At 41.1% G+C, this 13,949-nt stretch overlaps 1 protein-coding gene across 1 annotated transcript in view; it reads right to left on the bottom strand.

Annotated features, from left to right (window-relative positions):
* Nucleotides 1–100, bottom strand: part of pyroxd1 (pyridine nucleotide-disulphide oxidoreductase domain 1) — a 10,470-nt gene extending 10,370 nt beyond the window's left edge. Inside the window, exon 1 of the mRNA XM_056455251.1 lies at nt 1–100. This exon is cut by the window's left edge and continues 178 nt beyond it. The gene's annotated coding sequence lies outside the window, so the exon portion shown is untranslated.
* Nucleotides 101–13,949: the final 13,849 nt, after the last annotated feature.

The raw sequence follows: 13,949 nt of genomic DNA, 5'->3' as shown, positions 1-13,949 counted from the left end.
TGTAATTTTTGTCTCTCATAAAAGCATATTAAGTAAAGATAGACGTATAAAGAGCAGCTATATTTAGACCGATTTGACTTCCGTGTTTACCCTGACTACAGGAAGCATTGAGGGTCAAATGGTTCGCGCTACGCATAAGTAAGATATGCTGGATCCCAAATACTACGTTTTAAAACTATGTACTTTTTTTGTGAAGAAAAAAGTACATACTTCACATCATCCACATTACTTGAAATTAAATATTTACTTGAAATGAAATATTTCCAGCAGCAGGTTAATCCATTCGCAGAGAACTCCTCAGGTCTTTGCAGAATTGTGCAGTTAGAAGTATTGTCGATGACTTTATATAAGTTCACATTGTTGTAGCAGATGAAATATAACATGGCAAATGTGATTTAAATATTTGCCAGTTGGCTAGATATTAATTAACAATCATTAAAACCAGGGGCGATTTTAGGATTTTCATTTTAAGGGGGGCTCAGCTCCTTATGTGAATTTTTTAACAGTAATACACTTAAAAATGTTTGACTATGGTAGGGTTTTATGCTAAACTAGCAGTATTCCACTGTATTGACCAGCTTGACCAGCCCGGTTTTAGCTGGTCATCTCAGACCAGGCTGGAAATAGCTGGAAACCAGCCTTGAAATGGCCAAACTATCTCTAAAACCAGGCTGATCGGCCATCTAAAACCTGCCAACCAGCCTATGCTGCTTTAAGCTGTTTTTCTCCAGCAGGATTCTGTAACATGATCCATAACGGAAAATAAAACACTAAAAATTTAATATGTAGGAGAGTTAGTTTGTTTACTGTGGGGGCATATCACCAACCATCACAGTCCCTATACCAGGGGTGTCAAACTCAAATTCACAGAGGGCCAAAATTAAAAAAAAGAACATTGTCGAGGGCCAGACAAATTTTTATTATTAATTTATTTATGTTTTTATTATCTTTAAGATACAGCAAACTACTGTATTAACCATCTTAATATATTACAATTTTTGCTTAAATACTGAAACCAGAACAGGTTTAAGAAAGGGAGGTTGGATTTGAGTGTGTGCTTCGTAGCAGCTTTGCTAATGAGCGTCAACACAAGAGGTGAGTGTTTTCAGGCTCCGGAATCTGGCGCCAACGCCGTGACGACATCTGGGTGCGGCCAATAGGAGAGAAGCTGATTTTTAGGTCGGACAGAGTTCGTAAGCAGTAAGCCCGCTGCTAAGCTAAGCGATAGAGCAGAGTTTTCTCCGTGGTGTCCCTTTAATAAAGTTTAATACGTAGTGTCGCGGACGGCAGTGCCCCTTCTATCGCTTAGCAGCAGCTAAGCTTAGCTTCCTGCTCCACATCGGGAACTCCTGGCACCGGCTGCTCTCATATGGGCCGCCTGTAGATGTCGTCACAACGTTTTGACGCTCGAATTAAAAATATTTTAAATCGGGAGTCAAACGCCACCCTTGCGCGACGCTCTGCGCCTCAGCACGGACTTGCGCTTTGTCACTGACGTCGCACATACACAATGAATGGCTGCGCTGACGCCACCCAGCGCTTGACGCGTTCAATGTGTAGGCACCTTTAGCGGTACGTGCGCTGTATAACGGGCCGGCGGGCCAGATGTAATACATATTTGAAATCATCTCGCGGGCCAAATATAATTGTAGTGCGGGCCAAAATTGGCCCGTGGGCCTGAGTTTGACATGTCTGCCCTACACTGACTGTTTACATTATACTCACAGTACCAATGCAAGGACTGATGCATTTGTATTACACTCCAGAGAGCCATTTCTGTGCTGACTGTCCGGGATCTGCGTGGAATGAGATGGTTAAGCAAACAGAACTGTTCAGCCTATCAGCTGAGAAGAAGCTAATATGTCTATTCCTTGATGGATAACATGTAACTGATTAATGAATGCAGCTCTATCGCTAAGCTAATCTTAGGCAGGTAAATGCTTCACTGCACAAATGACAAACTACAGGAAAGCACAGTGGAAAATAGCCAGCTCAGCTGCATTTCGTTGATCTTAGAAGGTTGTAAACATGTGTTCCTTAAATGCAACTCTCACAAACTTTAAGTGGACAGGAAGACCCAAATGGGAAGACTCTGTAGGAACGCAGGGTGAGTGACGGCTTGCACTGCAAAGGAAAGATATTAACTGTTAGTCGATTTAATAGTGAAAGATGGATGTGTATTAGGCAGTTATTAATAATAAATAAGTGAATAAATACATGATAAATAATAATAATAAAGACAAGGAGCAAATCAGTCACCTGGTCTGGTGGTCTTGAAGATTAAAGGGATGTAGCTATCATGCTAACTTTGCCAAATCTCAAATTAAACTTTAGTACCTACAGAGTAGTAATGCAATCATGTTTTGTCAGAAAATCTTTAGTTTTGAAATACTTTTAAGACAAAGTTACAGCTTTCACATACTCTTTGGAAAAAACAAGCATCTGGAGGCGTGCTGTGCGGCGGAGCTACATTAAACAAGCAACTTCCACTTAGCGATTGACTACATCCTGTGAGATTGCTGTGAATAAAACAGGGGAACAACTTTGTAATCGCAACCCAATGATGCATACAATTCGCTTATTTCACGCGGCCGCCATTTTGAAGAACCAAAGCGAGGCTGTGGTGGGAAGAAACGCGGAAGTATAGGACCAGCACTGTAAACATTGCAGTGACATGCTGTGGACTACAAACCTCCAGCTGTTGCCGAGATTTCAAAATACAGATATGGTGTAAACATCACTTTAATATCAGTCAGTACGTTTAATTTAAACAATTAAAAGCAATTTAGCATCAAACAACATCACAAGCTCTGTAAGAGTAATATGCTCAAGTGTCCTCCTAGGCTTCAGTTCATGGCAGCAGGTAAACAGAGGGGACGCTTCCCTGCTTCAGCCTATGTAACTTGGTGAGCGATAAACACTGCAGTCCTCTGTAGCACACCCTCGTGTTGTCCCGGTACTGAAGTTTTAAAACAGTCTAATTCCCGCTAAGTTAAAATTGAAGCGCCGCTGAGCGCGGATGACTCGACTGATCTTCACGGCTGCTTCGCGATCCAGTCTCCATGTATCTTGTGTTTGCACTCAGTTTACCGCTCTTCACCCAGTGCAAACACAGATACACGGAGACTGGAGCGCAAGCGCGAAACAGCCATAAGGATCAGTCGAGTCATCAAGCAGATCGCTCGGCTGTGTTTGTGCTCAGTAAACAGCGGAGGGTGAACTGATGACCTTCTCGGCCAATCACAAGCATATCTGTTGAGCACGTGAACACAATGGCCAATCAGCGCTGTTTTAAGAAAGCCATCAACAGTGCTTTAAATGTTAGCGGGAAATTGACAAATTTTCTTTTAATTCAGTATCGTCACAAGTCTAATATAGTGAAAGAATCAGTTCATTAACTTAAGTTTGATAAATGGCATCTAAAAGGTGTGTTTGGGAAAGAAAACGTTAGCTAACTAGTGGCGTTTCCCTTAACTTAGCTGAAAATGAGCTCTGATATCCCTTTATATTTTCACCATTCATTCAGAACGGACCTTCGGGTCACTCAGAAGGCGGTGAAATGATAAATTTGTGTCTCTTTCTATTCGCTGATAAGATATACAGCCAAGTACACAACGTTCTAATGTAACTCCCAACGATACTTCCGGGTTTCTTCCCACCGCAGCCTCGATTTCGCTTTTAAAAATGGCAGCGTGAAATCAGTCTATCACAGCAGCGTGATAAGTCTTGGCCAGTCCCTGCAGTGCACGATCACACCAATGAGATTAGAGCATTCAAGCGCATCAGTGATCAGCTGATCAATTCAAATCTGCACATGGAATGGCTGGCACAGCGCCAGAGAACGATGAGTAAAGAGCAAAACGTATCAGTGTTTTCAATGAAATAGCGTTACATATATTGTAATACATAGATTTATTAACCAAACTGGATGTCACAAGGATGTCTATGGAACACAGCAATAATAATCATAGTGTAACCTTGTGTGTTATTCACAGCGTATCACTGTTTAGAAAACTAGAACATTTACTCTATTCATTCCCCTGTTAAACAGCCACATACATTCATGTGGTTTAGGAGCAGTTGATGAATTGACGTGTTGTAAATCCAGCAGCTGTAATCTCTCCACTGCAGTGCATTAACTACACTGTTCCTATTAACTATGACCTTTTGAAGCTGCTTTGACACAATTTACATTGTAAAAGCGCTATACAAATAAAGGTGAATTCAGGTGTCCTTTTCTCTCAGTGGTACAAAAACCTTTAGTTTAGTTACTTACAAACCTGCGGCTGACAGTAAATATAGCAGGTTTGGTGTCTTGTGTTGCAAAACCAATGACGCTGTGTTGAGATTCCCTCTGATCAAGCGGTGATCAGCAGTGTGTATATGCAAACACTACAGATATGCAAAGATGGTTTACTCCCATTACTGTGAATGGGGGAATAGTCCAACACTAAGTTTGGCCGGCACAGCAAAGTCCCGCTTTCCAGTCAAACAGCCAATCACGAGTCTTTATAGCCACCCGCCTCTGTGGGGTAGGGGTTTGTACAGATTTGCTTGTTTATTAAAAAACACCACTGCAGACCCCATCACATATTGGGTCCTACCAGTGTCATCCTTCAGCCTTGGCTCAGGTCTTGTCTGTTCTTCCACCATGTCCTCTGGTTACTATTGAAACATCCGTAAAGGAGATTCGAGCCATACCAATCATTGCGCAAGCGCAGTAACTGGCGCGAACTGGAAATGATGTGTTTTAAATTGTAATTAGAGCTTAAGAAACAACAGTAATGGTACAGGTCGCTCCAGATTTTGTTGCTGATTTGAAATATGTAATTTAAAGGGCACCTATTTTACCCCTTTTTCAAGATTTAAGAGAAGTCTTTTGTGTCTCCAGGAAGTGTCTGTGAAGTTTCAGCTCAAAATACCCATCAGATTATTTATTATAGCTTTCAGATTGTTAGAACTTTCAGCTCTGGACACATTTTTGTTGCCTGTGCCTTTAATGCAAATGAGCTAGCTCTCCCCGCCCACCGCCTGTCAGAGTGTGTCTCCGTCCCCTGCTGGGTCAGATAAACAGCACAGGGACAGACATGAAGGAAGCAAATCTCACATACTACAGTGTAGTACAACTTTCCCAATGATTGATGAATTTGTTGTGGAGTTAATTCAAGCCTTTCTGCAACGATGAGTCACATACAATGTCGTAACAAAGTTCACACACACAGCGCAGTTTTTGTAAATATGACAGGATACAAGTTAATTTCAACTGCTGTATGGATATCCGTTATGTTAATGTACAAAATAAACCTGATTTAACGACCACAAACCAGGATTGAAGCGTCTTCTTTTATAATTGTACTGACATGCGGCCGTGGTGGTGAATTACATAGCTTTTACTGTCTTTACCTTGCTTTATTACAAACATGCACTGTTTTAAAAATGTTTTAAACTTGTGAAACTCACTCTTGATCACATTTGGTGATGACTGATGATCACAGAGAGCTGAACAGATCTTTTAATCTCAGTTGCTTTGTGCACGTCCTGTCTTGTTGGTCTGATTATACGCGTTACTGCAGGGACATAATAATTAATACGCGGGTGTCAATCAATTCGGTGGGCGGGGAAATCACGCTCCTACGTCACATTGCGGTGGGCCTCAAAATGGGAGGGATTTGGATCCTATTTTGACGTCAGGAAATTAAAAAAAGAGGCTTATTGACTTTATATCACTCTGATATGACTGTGGACACACTATACCCAGGTCCGGAGTGGGACTCCTTTTCAACCCTTGAGTTTCAATTCTTAGACCGGCCCACCTCAGTTCATAACTGACTATATTAAAATAACGTAATTTCCAATTGCGTTTCTAATGACACTATCACGTCTTTTTTAAAGGACACAGCTGCTTTAGATCTTCAAATGTTTTTCATAAATATGAGAACCTTAAAGGGGAGCTAAATCTCCGACACTATTCTTTAAAACATCACAATGTCCTTTCCTGCAATATCTGCATATATATATTCTGTGCAAAATTCTTTATAGATATCCAGTCCTTTGTAACGGTGGTCACACAAAAAATAAAAAGACCCAAACAGTATTATATGTCTAAACACACACACACAAAAAAGAAACTTACTCAGGGGAGGCTCGAACTCGGGTCAGTAGTGTCGCAATGCAACGCACTGGCCACTGGACCACAACGGTGCTGTTTTGCTGGTGTGTTTGGAAGAGAAGATAAGTATTACACTGGCATCTGCAAGACTCTTTTAACCACAGTATTACTTTCTATTGACGGCTGAATCTTTATGTCCCCTTTTAAGATTTCTGATCACGTTATGTCAGATTTATTAACGTAGTGAATCATCTGATTTGCATTGAGCAGGTGTAATATTCATTAATATTAATTATTCGAATTCTTATATTCACTAAGGTGCCGCGGTTTGGGGTTGAATGAGCATTTTGCTCACGGGGCTGCTAGAAAATAAATAAAAAGAGGCAAAATTATGAATAAAAAGAGTGAGGCTATGGTCAAATAAATAAATAAACAGACTGCTGAGAGTGCAAGCAGCTAGGGACACCGGCCCTCGCGGCTAAAAAAAAACGGACTGGCCCACTGGGAATTCCCCCGATCCTCCCGATTAGCCAATCCGGGCCTGACCTACAGACAGTTCTGTCGAAACAGCTCCCAAAAGATGAGTTTCATCATAGGTGCCCTTTAATTGTGAGTTCAATTTTCGAGATTTCAGGGTTCCCCGTTTCTGGAATATGGCCGCAGAGTGAACTCTGTTTGAAAGGGACTTTGGTATACGTCACATTTTGGTAATAATACGGCTCTCGAAAGCGCCTAAAGATATGGATAAGAAATAAACTACTGTCAGTGAACTGTGAAACACTAAAAAAGGGGAGCACTATCACCAGTGCAAGAGACCAGTGATGCACCGTGGCTGTTGATTCACCAATTTTCCAACCGTGGATTGACTAATTTTCTAATATGCTTATGCAATATTCAGATAATTTGAATCTTTATTCTTGCTAGAGTCATTGCTGTTCTCAAATTTAGACTGCTGTGTTTTCCAGACACAATAATTAAACATATTAAATTATCAAGGCAATATTTAAAAAAAAAAAAAAAAAACGAACAAGGCATTCTCTAATTTTGATCTTCACTATATAAACATTTCAGCTCATATGCTATTACAGCAATAACACACAAGCAAGTGTTGTTACAAAAGCACTGCTGTGATCCCACAAGCAGAGTGCTGTAAATAATTACAGCCGTGACCGGTGTAAAACGGTATAAATGTAATATCCTCTGATTTGATGTCTGAAGAGTGTTTGCTTTCATGAGTCACGGACTGAAAATAAACCAAGAGTGTCAAGTGTGTCAAAATAAGTGGAAAAAATACCCGCGTAACGTACATGGACGTGAAAGTGTTAGCTGAATTACTGCATCAGTGGCGTGCCCCTAAAATCTTGATGTGTTGATAATGTTGATATGCCCCCTAGACGTGTTAAAACATTGCCCCGAATGTGGCACGTCAACCCCCTTACTTGATCCGCACAGAAACAGCTGCCCCTGGACATGAGGATAGCTTAAGTTCACCGGACATGAGTTTTCACATGGTAAAATTCCCTTCATGGAAAACGGCTGATTTATTTTAACCTAATGAACTGCATGTGTGGCGTGCTGTTTAGTCTTTAGGGTTTGTCCTCTTATTGAAAGTGCACTTGCTGGCTACATATTTCAACTTTAAACTCAAAAAACGTGCATAGATCATGCATAACAGTTGAAACACATCAATAGGGAATGAAAAGATAAAGTATAGGATCAATTAAACCTATACTATAATACTTTCTGTGGCTTTATTTTGGTGGTCAAAAGGACATCAGCGTGTGGATGTCGAATAGACGTCAAGGTTTTACATCAAATCCATTTGCAACACTGACATGTTTTGATGCCGTTTTGACATGGAACTGCCCACTTCATAACATTAGGGTGCTTTCGCATCTGTGGTTCAGTTCATTTGGTCCGGACCAAAGGCGACAAATGATGCACTGTAGCATTTTCCGCCATCTTTCGGTTCTTTTCACACCACACTGACTGCTTTGGTCCGAACCGATTGAAAAGAACCAAAATGTAATGACAAAATCCACATCTCTCATTGGCCAGATGCTGTTGAACACATATCCTAAACTGCTTTTCGATTGGTCAGAATTAACGTGCGGGAAAGTGCCAATGGAACTCCCGCAAGTAAACAAACCGGCAGACACTAAATATCGCTTTTTACTATGCAGGAACGACTGCGCTGGCTAATAGTATACTATATAGTTTGAATACATTACTTTAGACTATACATTTCGAGAATGAAGCGCGGCTGCAGCTGGAAAACAATGTTTTAATGCATTGCAAACGGCGAAGGCGCATCGCACGTCACTTCAGGAGGAGGCGTGAATTAATTTAGCTAATCTGCGACATGGTCATCTTGCAGAAATATTACCAACGATCTGTCAGGTAATGCTTTCCCCCTCTCTCAGTTTAAAATTGATGGTTAAGCCCTGTCAATAAATATTTCTCCTCCACATTCCATAATACCTAATGCAGCTGGATTAGTCCATAAAGGCCCAGTGTCTTTTGCGGTTGGGTCTGTTTTAGTTCGGATCCTGTTCTCAGCAAGTGTACCGAGACCACCTCTTCAAGGAGCTCTCGATATGCTCGGTATGCTATATTTTGGTGCGCACTTGAGTACGATTGCTATATTCACACCTGCCTAAATGAACCGCACCAAGCGGGAATACGAACTCTAGTGCGATTCAACCGAACTAAATAAGGCAGGGGTGAAAGCACCCTTATTCTACTTCCTTAAGAGTACCAATACCTAAACCTAACTACTATCTTACTAGCTATTAATAAACTTTGAATTACAAATTCATTGAAGTTAATTTAAGAACTGAACATGTCATTGAACATAGAATTTTAAACAAGTCCCTCATGTAACCAGAACACCCATGTTTTACGATTAGGTGCTGTATCTGAGTTTTCGCTTCCTTTTTAGCTCTGTCACGATACAGCAGCATGTCACACAAACACTCCTCTTTCCCTTTATGATTGAATACGCTTCTCATCTTGATGTACTGTCCATCTGACTCATTTGAACCTTTTCCCTGAGGTGGTTTGACATTGTCGTCCTAGTTTCGTCATCAGGTTTGTTGCTCCAATTGGTTCCTGCTTTGACTGTAGTCACGGGAAACACTGCAGGAAAGAGTTTCAAATATTCTGAGACTGCTAAAATTTCATCAGAGGAAGAAATTTTTGTTGCAATGGCCATTAATCAGCTGTTTGGTGAACATGTCTAACCCCTAATTTAAAATTATAGGCCTATTGTGTTCACCTGTACCTTGTGTGTACCTTGTTATAGCTTCATTATCTCATTTATTTATGCCATTTTCGGTTCAGTTCTATGTCTTTCAGTCTGTTTTGTTTTGTAAACCCTACTCTAACCTAATCTAACCTAAGCTAACCCTAACCTCTAACCCTATTAAACTTACGCTAGATTCACATGGGGTGTTGACATCAGTGCTTGCATGATTGTTTTAACAACAGCCAATTACACTGGACCAAAACACAAGTAAAAAAGACAACGAGTCGAGTACACAGACACTGAATTTTTAGCACTTCGCTTAGAGTCCATTGTAACACAGTAAAAAATGCTGCCATTAGAAAAGTTTCAGAAGCCGAAAGGAATTACAAAATGACCTTTGGATTGATCTTTGTTAGAAACTCATGGTGCGGATACAGGAGGAAATTAAATTACCACACAAGCATAGTTAATTCGGCTGATGATTTTCACGTGGGTCATGAGAGAAACACATTCTGGATTCGGATGGCAATAAAGTCACCAAATACACCCTGTGAATGGTCATTGTTCCCCTGAGGAACAATTACTCTCCGAATAGGTCTCAAACGAAAGTCAACATAGGCTTAATCTGAAAACGTAACCCTATATACGTTTCTGGAGATCACGAATTATGTAGCCAGAGGAATATATGGCTGCACTTCATCTTTAAATAGAATGCTAGGGGGTGGTTTGATGCCGTTTCTCTTCTCGCTTACCAGCTGACTGCTTACCACCGTATGGATGGCTTTTCCGCTGTTATCAGTTTTTCCAGTAGCTCGCCATGTATGTCGGCGGACTTGAAGCGCAAAGCGTAGTTGACCGCCACAACAGGGTTCGAGTCCGGTGAAGAACGGGTTCAGAAAGCGTGTAAGACAAAAACAAAAGCTAAAAAATAAATAAACAAGTAAATAACAGGGTGTGAATGTGGTAAAATCTGAAAATGTGGTAAAAATCAGGCGAGGGCTTTTTTTTTTCTGGATTTCATTGTAAAAGGTTGGGTTTAGGGAAGTTGGTCAGTCAGTGCTTTATAAAACACTGTAGGTAGGGTTTAGGGAAGGGGGAGGGATCGGTCAGTTGGCCCGTCAGTAAATAAGTCAGTCGACAGCGGACTCTGCTGGATTTACGCGAGAGAAATTTGAGATCTCAAAAAGCGTACACACCGGCCTATGGTGCATTTTTGAAAACAAAAACTTAGCTCCTGGGATGTAATTTGCTCTCTCCATAAATGTATATAGGGGTTCGTAATTACAATGAGTCTGGGTTGGAGAAAGTTATTGGACAGGAATGTTGTTAGCTTGTTTATTATAAATTTGCAGAAAAAAATATAGGAACTTGAGAGAGCTAAAGAATGGCATACTCTGCATTGCTTGAGGGTCTGACAACTGCATGCCTGAGAGTGGGGTAGATTTAATGTAAATGACAAAAGACTTAAAGCACTGATGTCAAACTCAGTTCCTGTAGGGCCGCGGCTCTGCACTGCTCTGATTTAGCTTTAACCCTAATTAAACTAATTGAGTCCTTCAGGCTTGTTTGAACGCTACAGGTTGGAATCAAACGCTGCAGTCCTGTGGCCCTCCAGGAACTGAGTTTCACACCCCTGACTTACCTGTTTGCCTCATTTCCACAGAGTGGTACAGTTCAGTTCAGTACAGTACAGTTCAGCCCTGATTAGGCTTTTCCACTGCCAACCTTACTTGGTAGGCATTGTATACACTTCGATTGACATCATCCTCACTCAAATGGGCCATGTCTTTTGTGAAATCAAGTTCTTTGTTTTAAAGCTGCAGTATGTAAGTCTGACACCCAATGGTTGAGCTAGGTATTGTACTCCTGGATCAAAACACTTTTTTACTCTGCTCCTCCTCTGACTATCGAGCCTAAACGGTAATTTTAACAGGTAGTTAAAGGGTAGTTTTCTAACTAAAAGTGATTCAACATGTACATTTAATAATGTTAAAGAGGCTTTAAACTTTACCATTTCACTGGAGTGCAGTGAGTGCACTATTCTATGCGGAGAATAACCTCACATTTACTGTCCTGTCCGATAGACGCTGCATTAGAAACACCTAAGTAACACCTAGTAATTGTTTTTTTCTAATTTGCAGCAAAGATGATATCATACATTCATAAACACATATAAATGTTCATACCATTTTTAAAAAACTGAAATATTAAAAACTTGTGAAAAGGGTCCATTAGCAATTCAGTGGTATTGTTTACATTCTGCTCTCCAACATGGACGATTGATGAAGTGTCATAAAAACACTATAAATATGCATAATCTAGACAGTGAATGAGACTGAAACTTTAAAGAGCCCATATTATACATTAAAAAGGGTCATATTTCGGTTTTAAGGGTCTCCAACAACATTCTGATATGCATGAAAGGTCAAAAAACACTTATTATAGTTTTATAATCTGCATTTATTTTTACCTAATTATCCCAGCGACTCCCATATGAATCGTTCAGCGATTCATTTGTTCCCAAACCTCTCCTTAGCGCGAAGCTAATCTGCACTGATTGACAGCCTGTTGTCAGTAAAAAGACAGTAAAATGCCCAGCGTGGTTTGCCAAGCCCCGGGTTCGCCAACATTGGTATAAAATCCGATCGCAGCGGACGCCCGAAACACACTTCATAGTAAAACTAACTCAACAGTGTTATTCAGACACCTTACCACCAAAAACAGTGTAGTCAAACACCAGCATAATGCTCCATTCTTAACTATGATACACATTCAGTATTGATCCACACTGCAGAAAAGCTGAACTATTCTGAACCTTGACCGCTGCACGTGTGTAGGAACAGCTGATGGTGGCCATAGCAACGACAACCGGCAGTGGAACACGAGCTCACAAATGCATTTAAATCCGTAAACAAAGCAGCACGCGGCGCGTTTCAACGTGTCATTAGACGTGATATGAGAATATAGAGTTAACCTGATACACTACAAGCGGTTACAAGTAACAAAACACAATTAAATACATCATCTGCAAGCTAAAGTAAACAAGGAGGCAGCCATTTACTGACACTTATGAAATGTGTCGTGGGCCAGGTCTGATTTCATTAATTATCTTTCATTTTAGAGTTTTTCTCCCTTCTCAGCTGTAGATCATTTCTATTTGCAGTCATTGCTGTGACACCTCTTGCGTGAAGCGTTACATGTTCTCAGGGCTTACCTGTACTCTGCTTTGCACCGAGATCACATCCCCAGCCTGGGGGTTGTAGCGCTCACCAGAGCTCCTCCTCAGCTGCAGCAGGCTGCCTTTGTGCCTAAAAAACTGGCCTTATTTTGCACGCACCCCTGGTGTATTCGTCTCACAAGTCTCATACATCAGTAGTCTTTTCTGATCCTTCCTTTAACAAACGAATGGATCGCCCATTTCCCTCACACTTCCAATAACATCCAGGTAAGCACAGCGTCTGACAGACTCAGGATGATGACTTCAGGATCTGTTTGTATTTGCTGCTGGGTTAGTGGGCGGGGCGGCAGGTTTAAATTTACCCAGGTTTGCACGCGCAACAATTGGGCGGGGCTTATGTTTCCTAGCCACGTCACGCCGAAACGGCTAAAGACTCATTATGAAGACGATTCATTCGAACCACTATGAGTCGACTCTTTTATAGACGAATCAATAGAAACTGTCCACTTTCAGATTTAAGCCTTAGCTGGATATTTCACTTCACTTAGAGCTGTGCTACACACTACATGGAAGGTCATTCTCAAAAACCCATAATCGGGGCTCTTTAAGATGCCATCTTTATTTTTTGACTAAGCAACCCAGGAATTGTGAGAATTTTGAATGTCATAGCCAGTGAAGGATACATTACCCTGCTGAAAAATCCATCTTAAACCAGCCTTGGCTGGTTTAACTGGTTTTAGCTGGTTGACCAGCCTGGTTTTAGAGGGGTTTTGGCCATTTACAGGCTGGTTCCTAGCCATTTTCAGCCTGGTCTTAGCTGGTCAGGCTGGGAAATGGCCAGCCTAATCCAGCTAAAATCAGCTTGACCAGCCTGGTTTAAGCTGGACATAGCTGGTTTTGGCTGGGCTCCCAGCCTGGCTAGGCTTGTCAAGCTGATTTTAGCTGGTTTTAGCTAAGACCAGGCTGGAAATGACTGGAAACTAGCCTGGAAATGGCCAAAACCCCTCTAAAACCAGGTTGGTTGACCAGCTAAAACCAGCAAACCAGCCTAGGCTGGTTTAAGCTGTTTTTTTCAGTAGGGTGATGCCATAAAAATCGATTAGATGAAAGTATCTCAGTACTGACGAAGTGATGGTAGCTTAAGAGTTGTATTTTTAGCCAACCTTTGTATCCATCCTTTAGTTTTCAACCACAGCCAAGAAGAACCCACGAGCAATGATATTAAAATAAAAAGAGAACTTTCCCAAGCGAGTGAAACAAAACCTGTCTTCAAAATGCACACAACAATTATCCACATTAAATGAGTCACTCTTGAGCTCAAGCTATCCTCTCCTCCCTCTTCAGACTGCGAATGTAATGGATCTGATGGCTCTGTTTGTCAGCCATATTAACTGCACTGAACAGCAGCTGTAGCC

This window comes from Danio aesculapii, chromosome 4, assembly GCF_903798145.1.
Source record: "Danio aesculapii chromosome 4, fDanAes4.1, whole genome shotgun sequence".
NCBI lineage: Eukaryota > Metazoa > Chordata > Actinopteri > Cypriniformes > Danionidae > Danio > Danio aesculapii.
The sequence above is the reverse complement of the archived record's forward strand: the minus strand, read 5'-3'. Positions and strand labels throughout refer to the sequence as shown.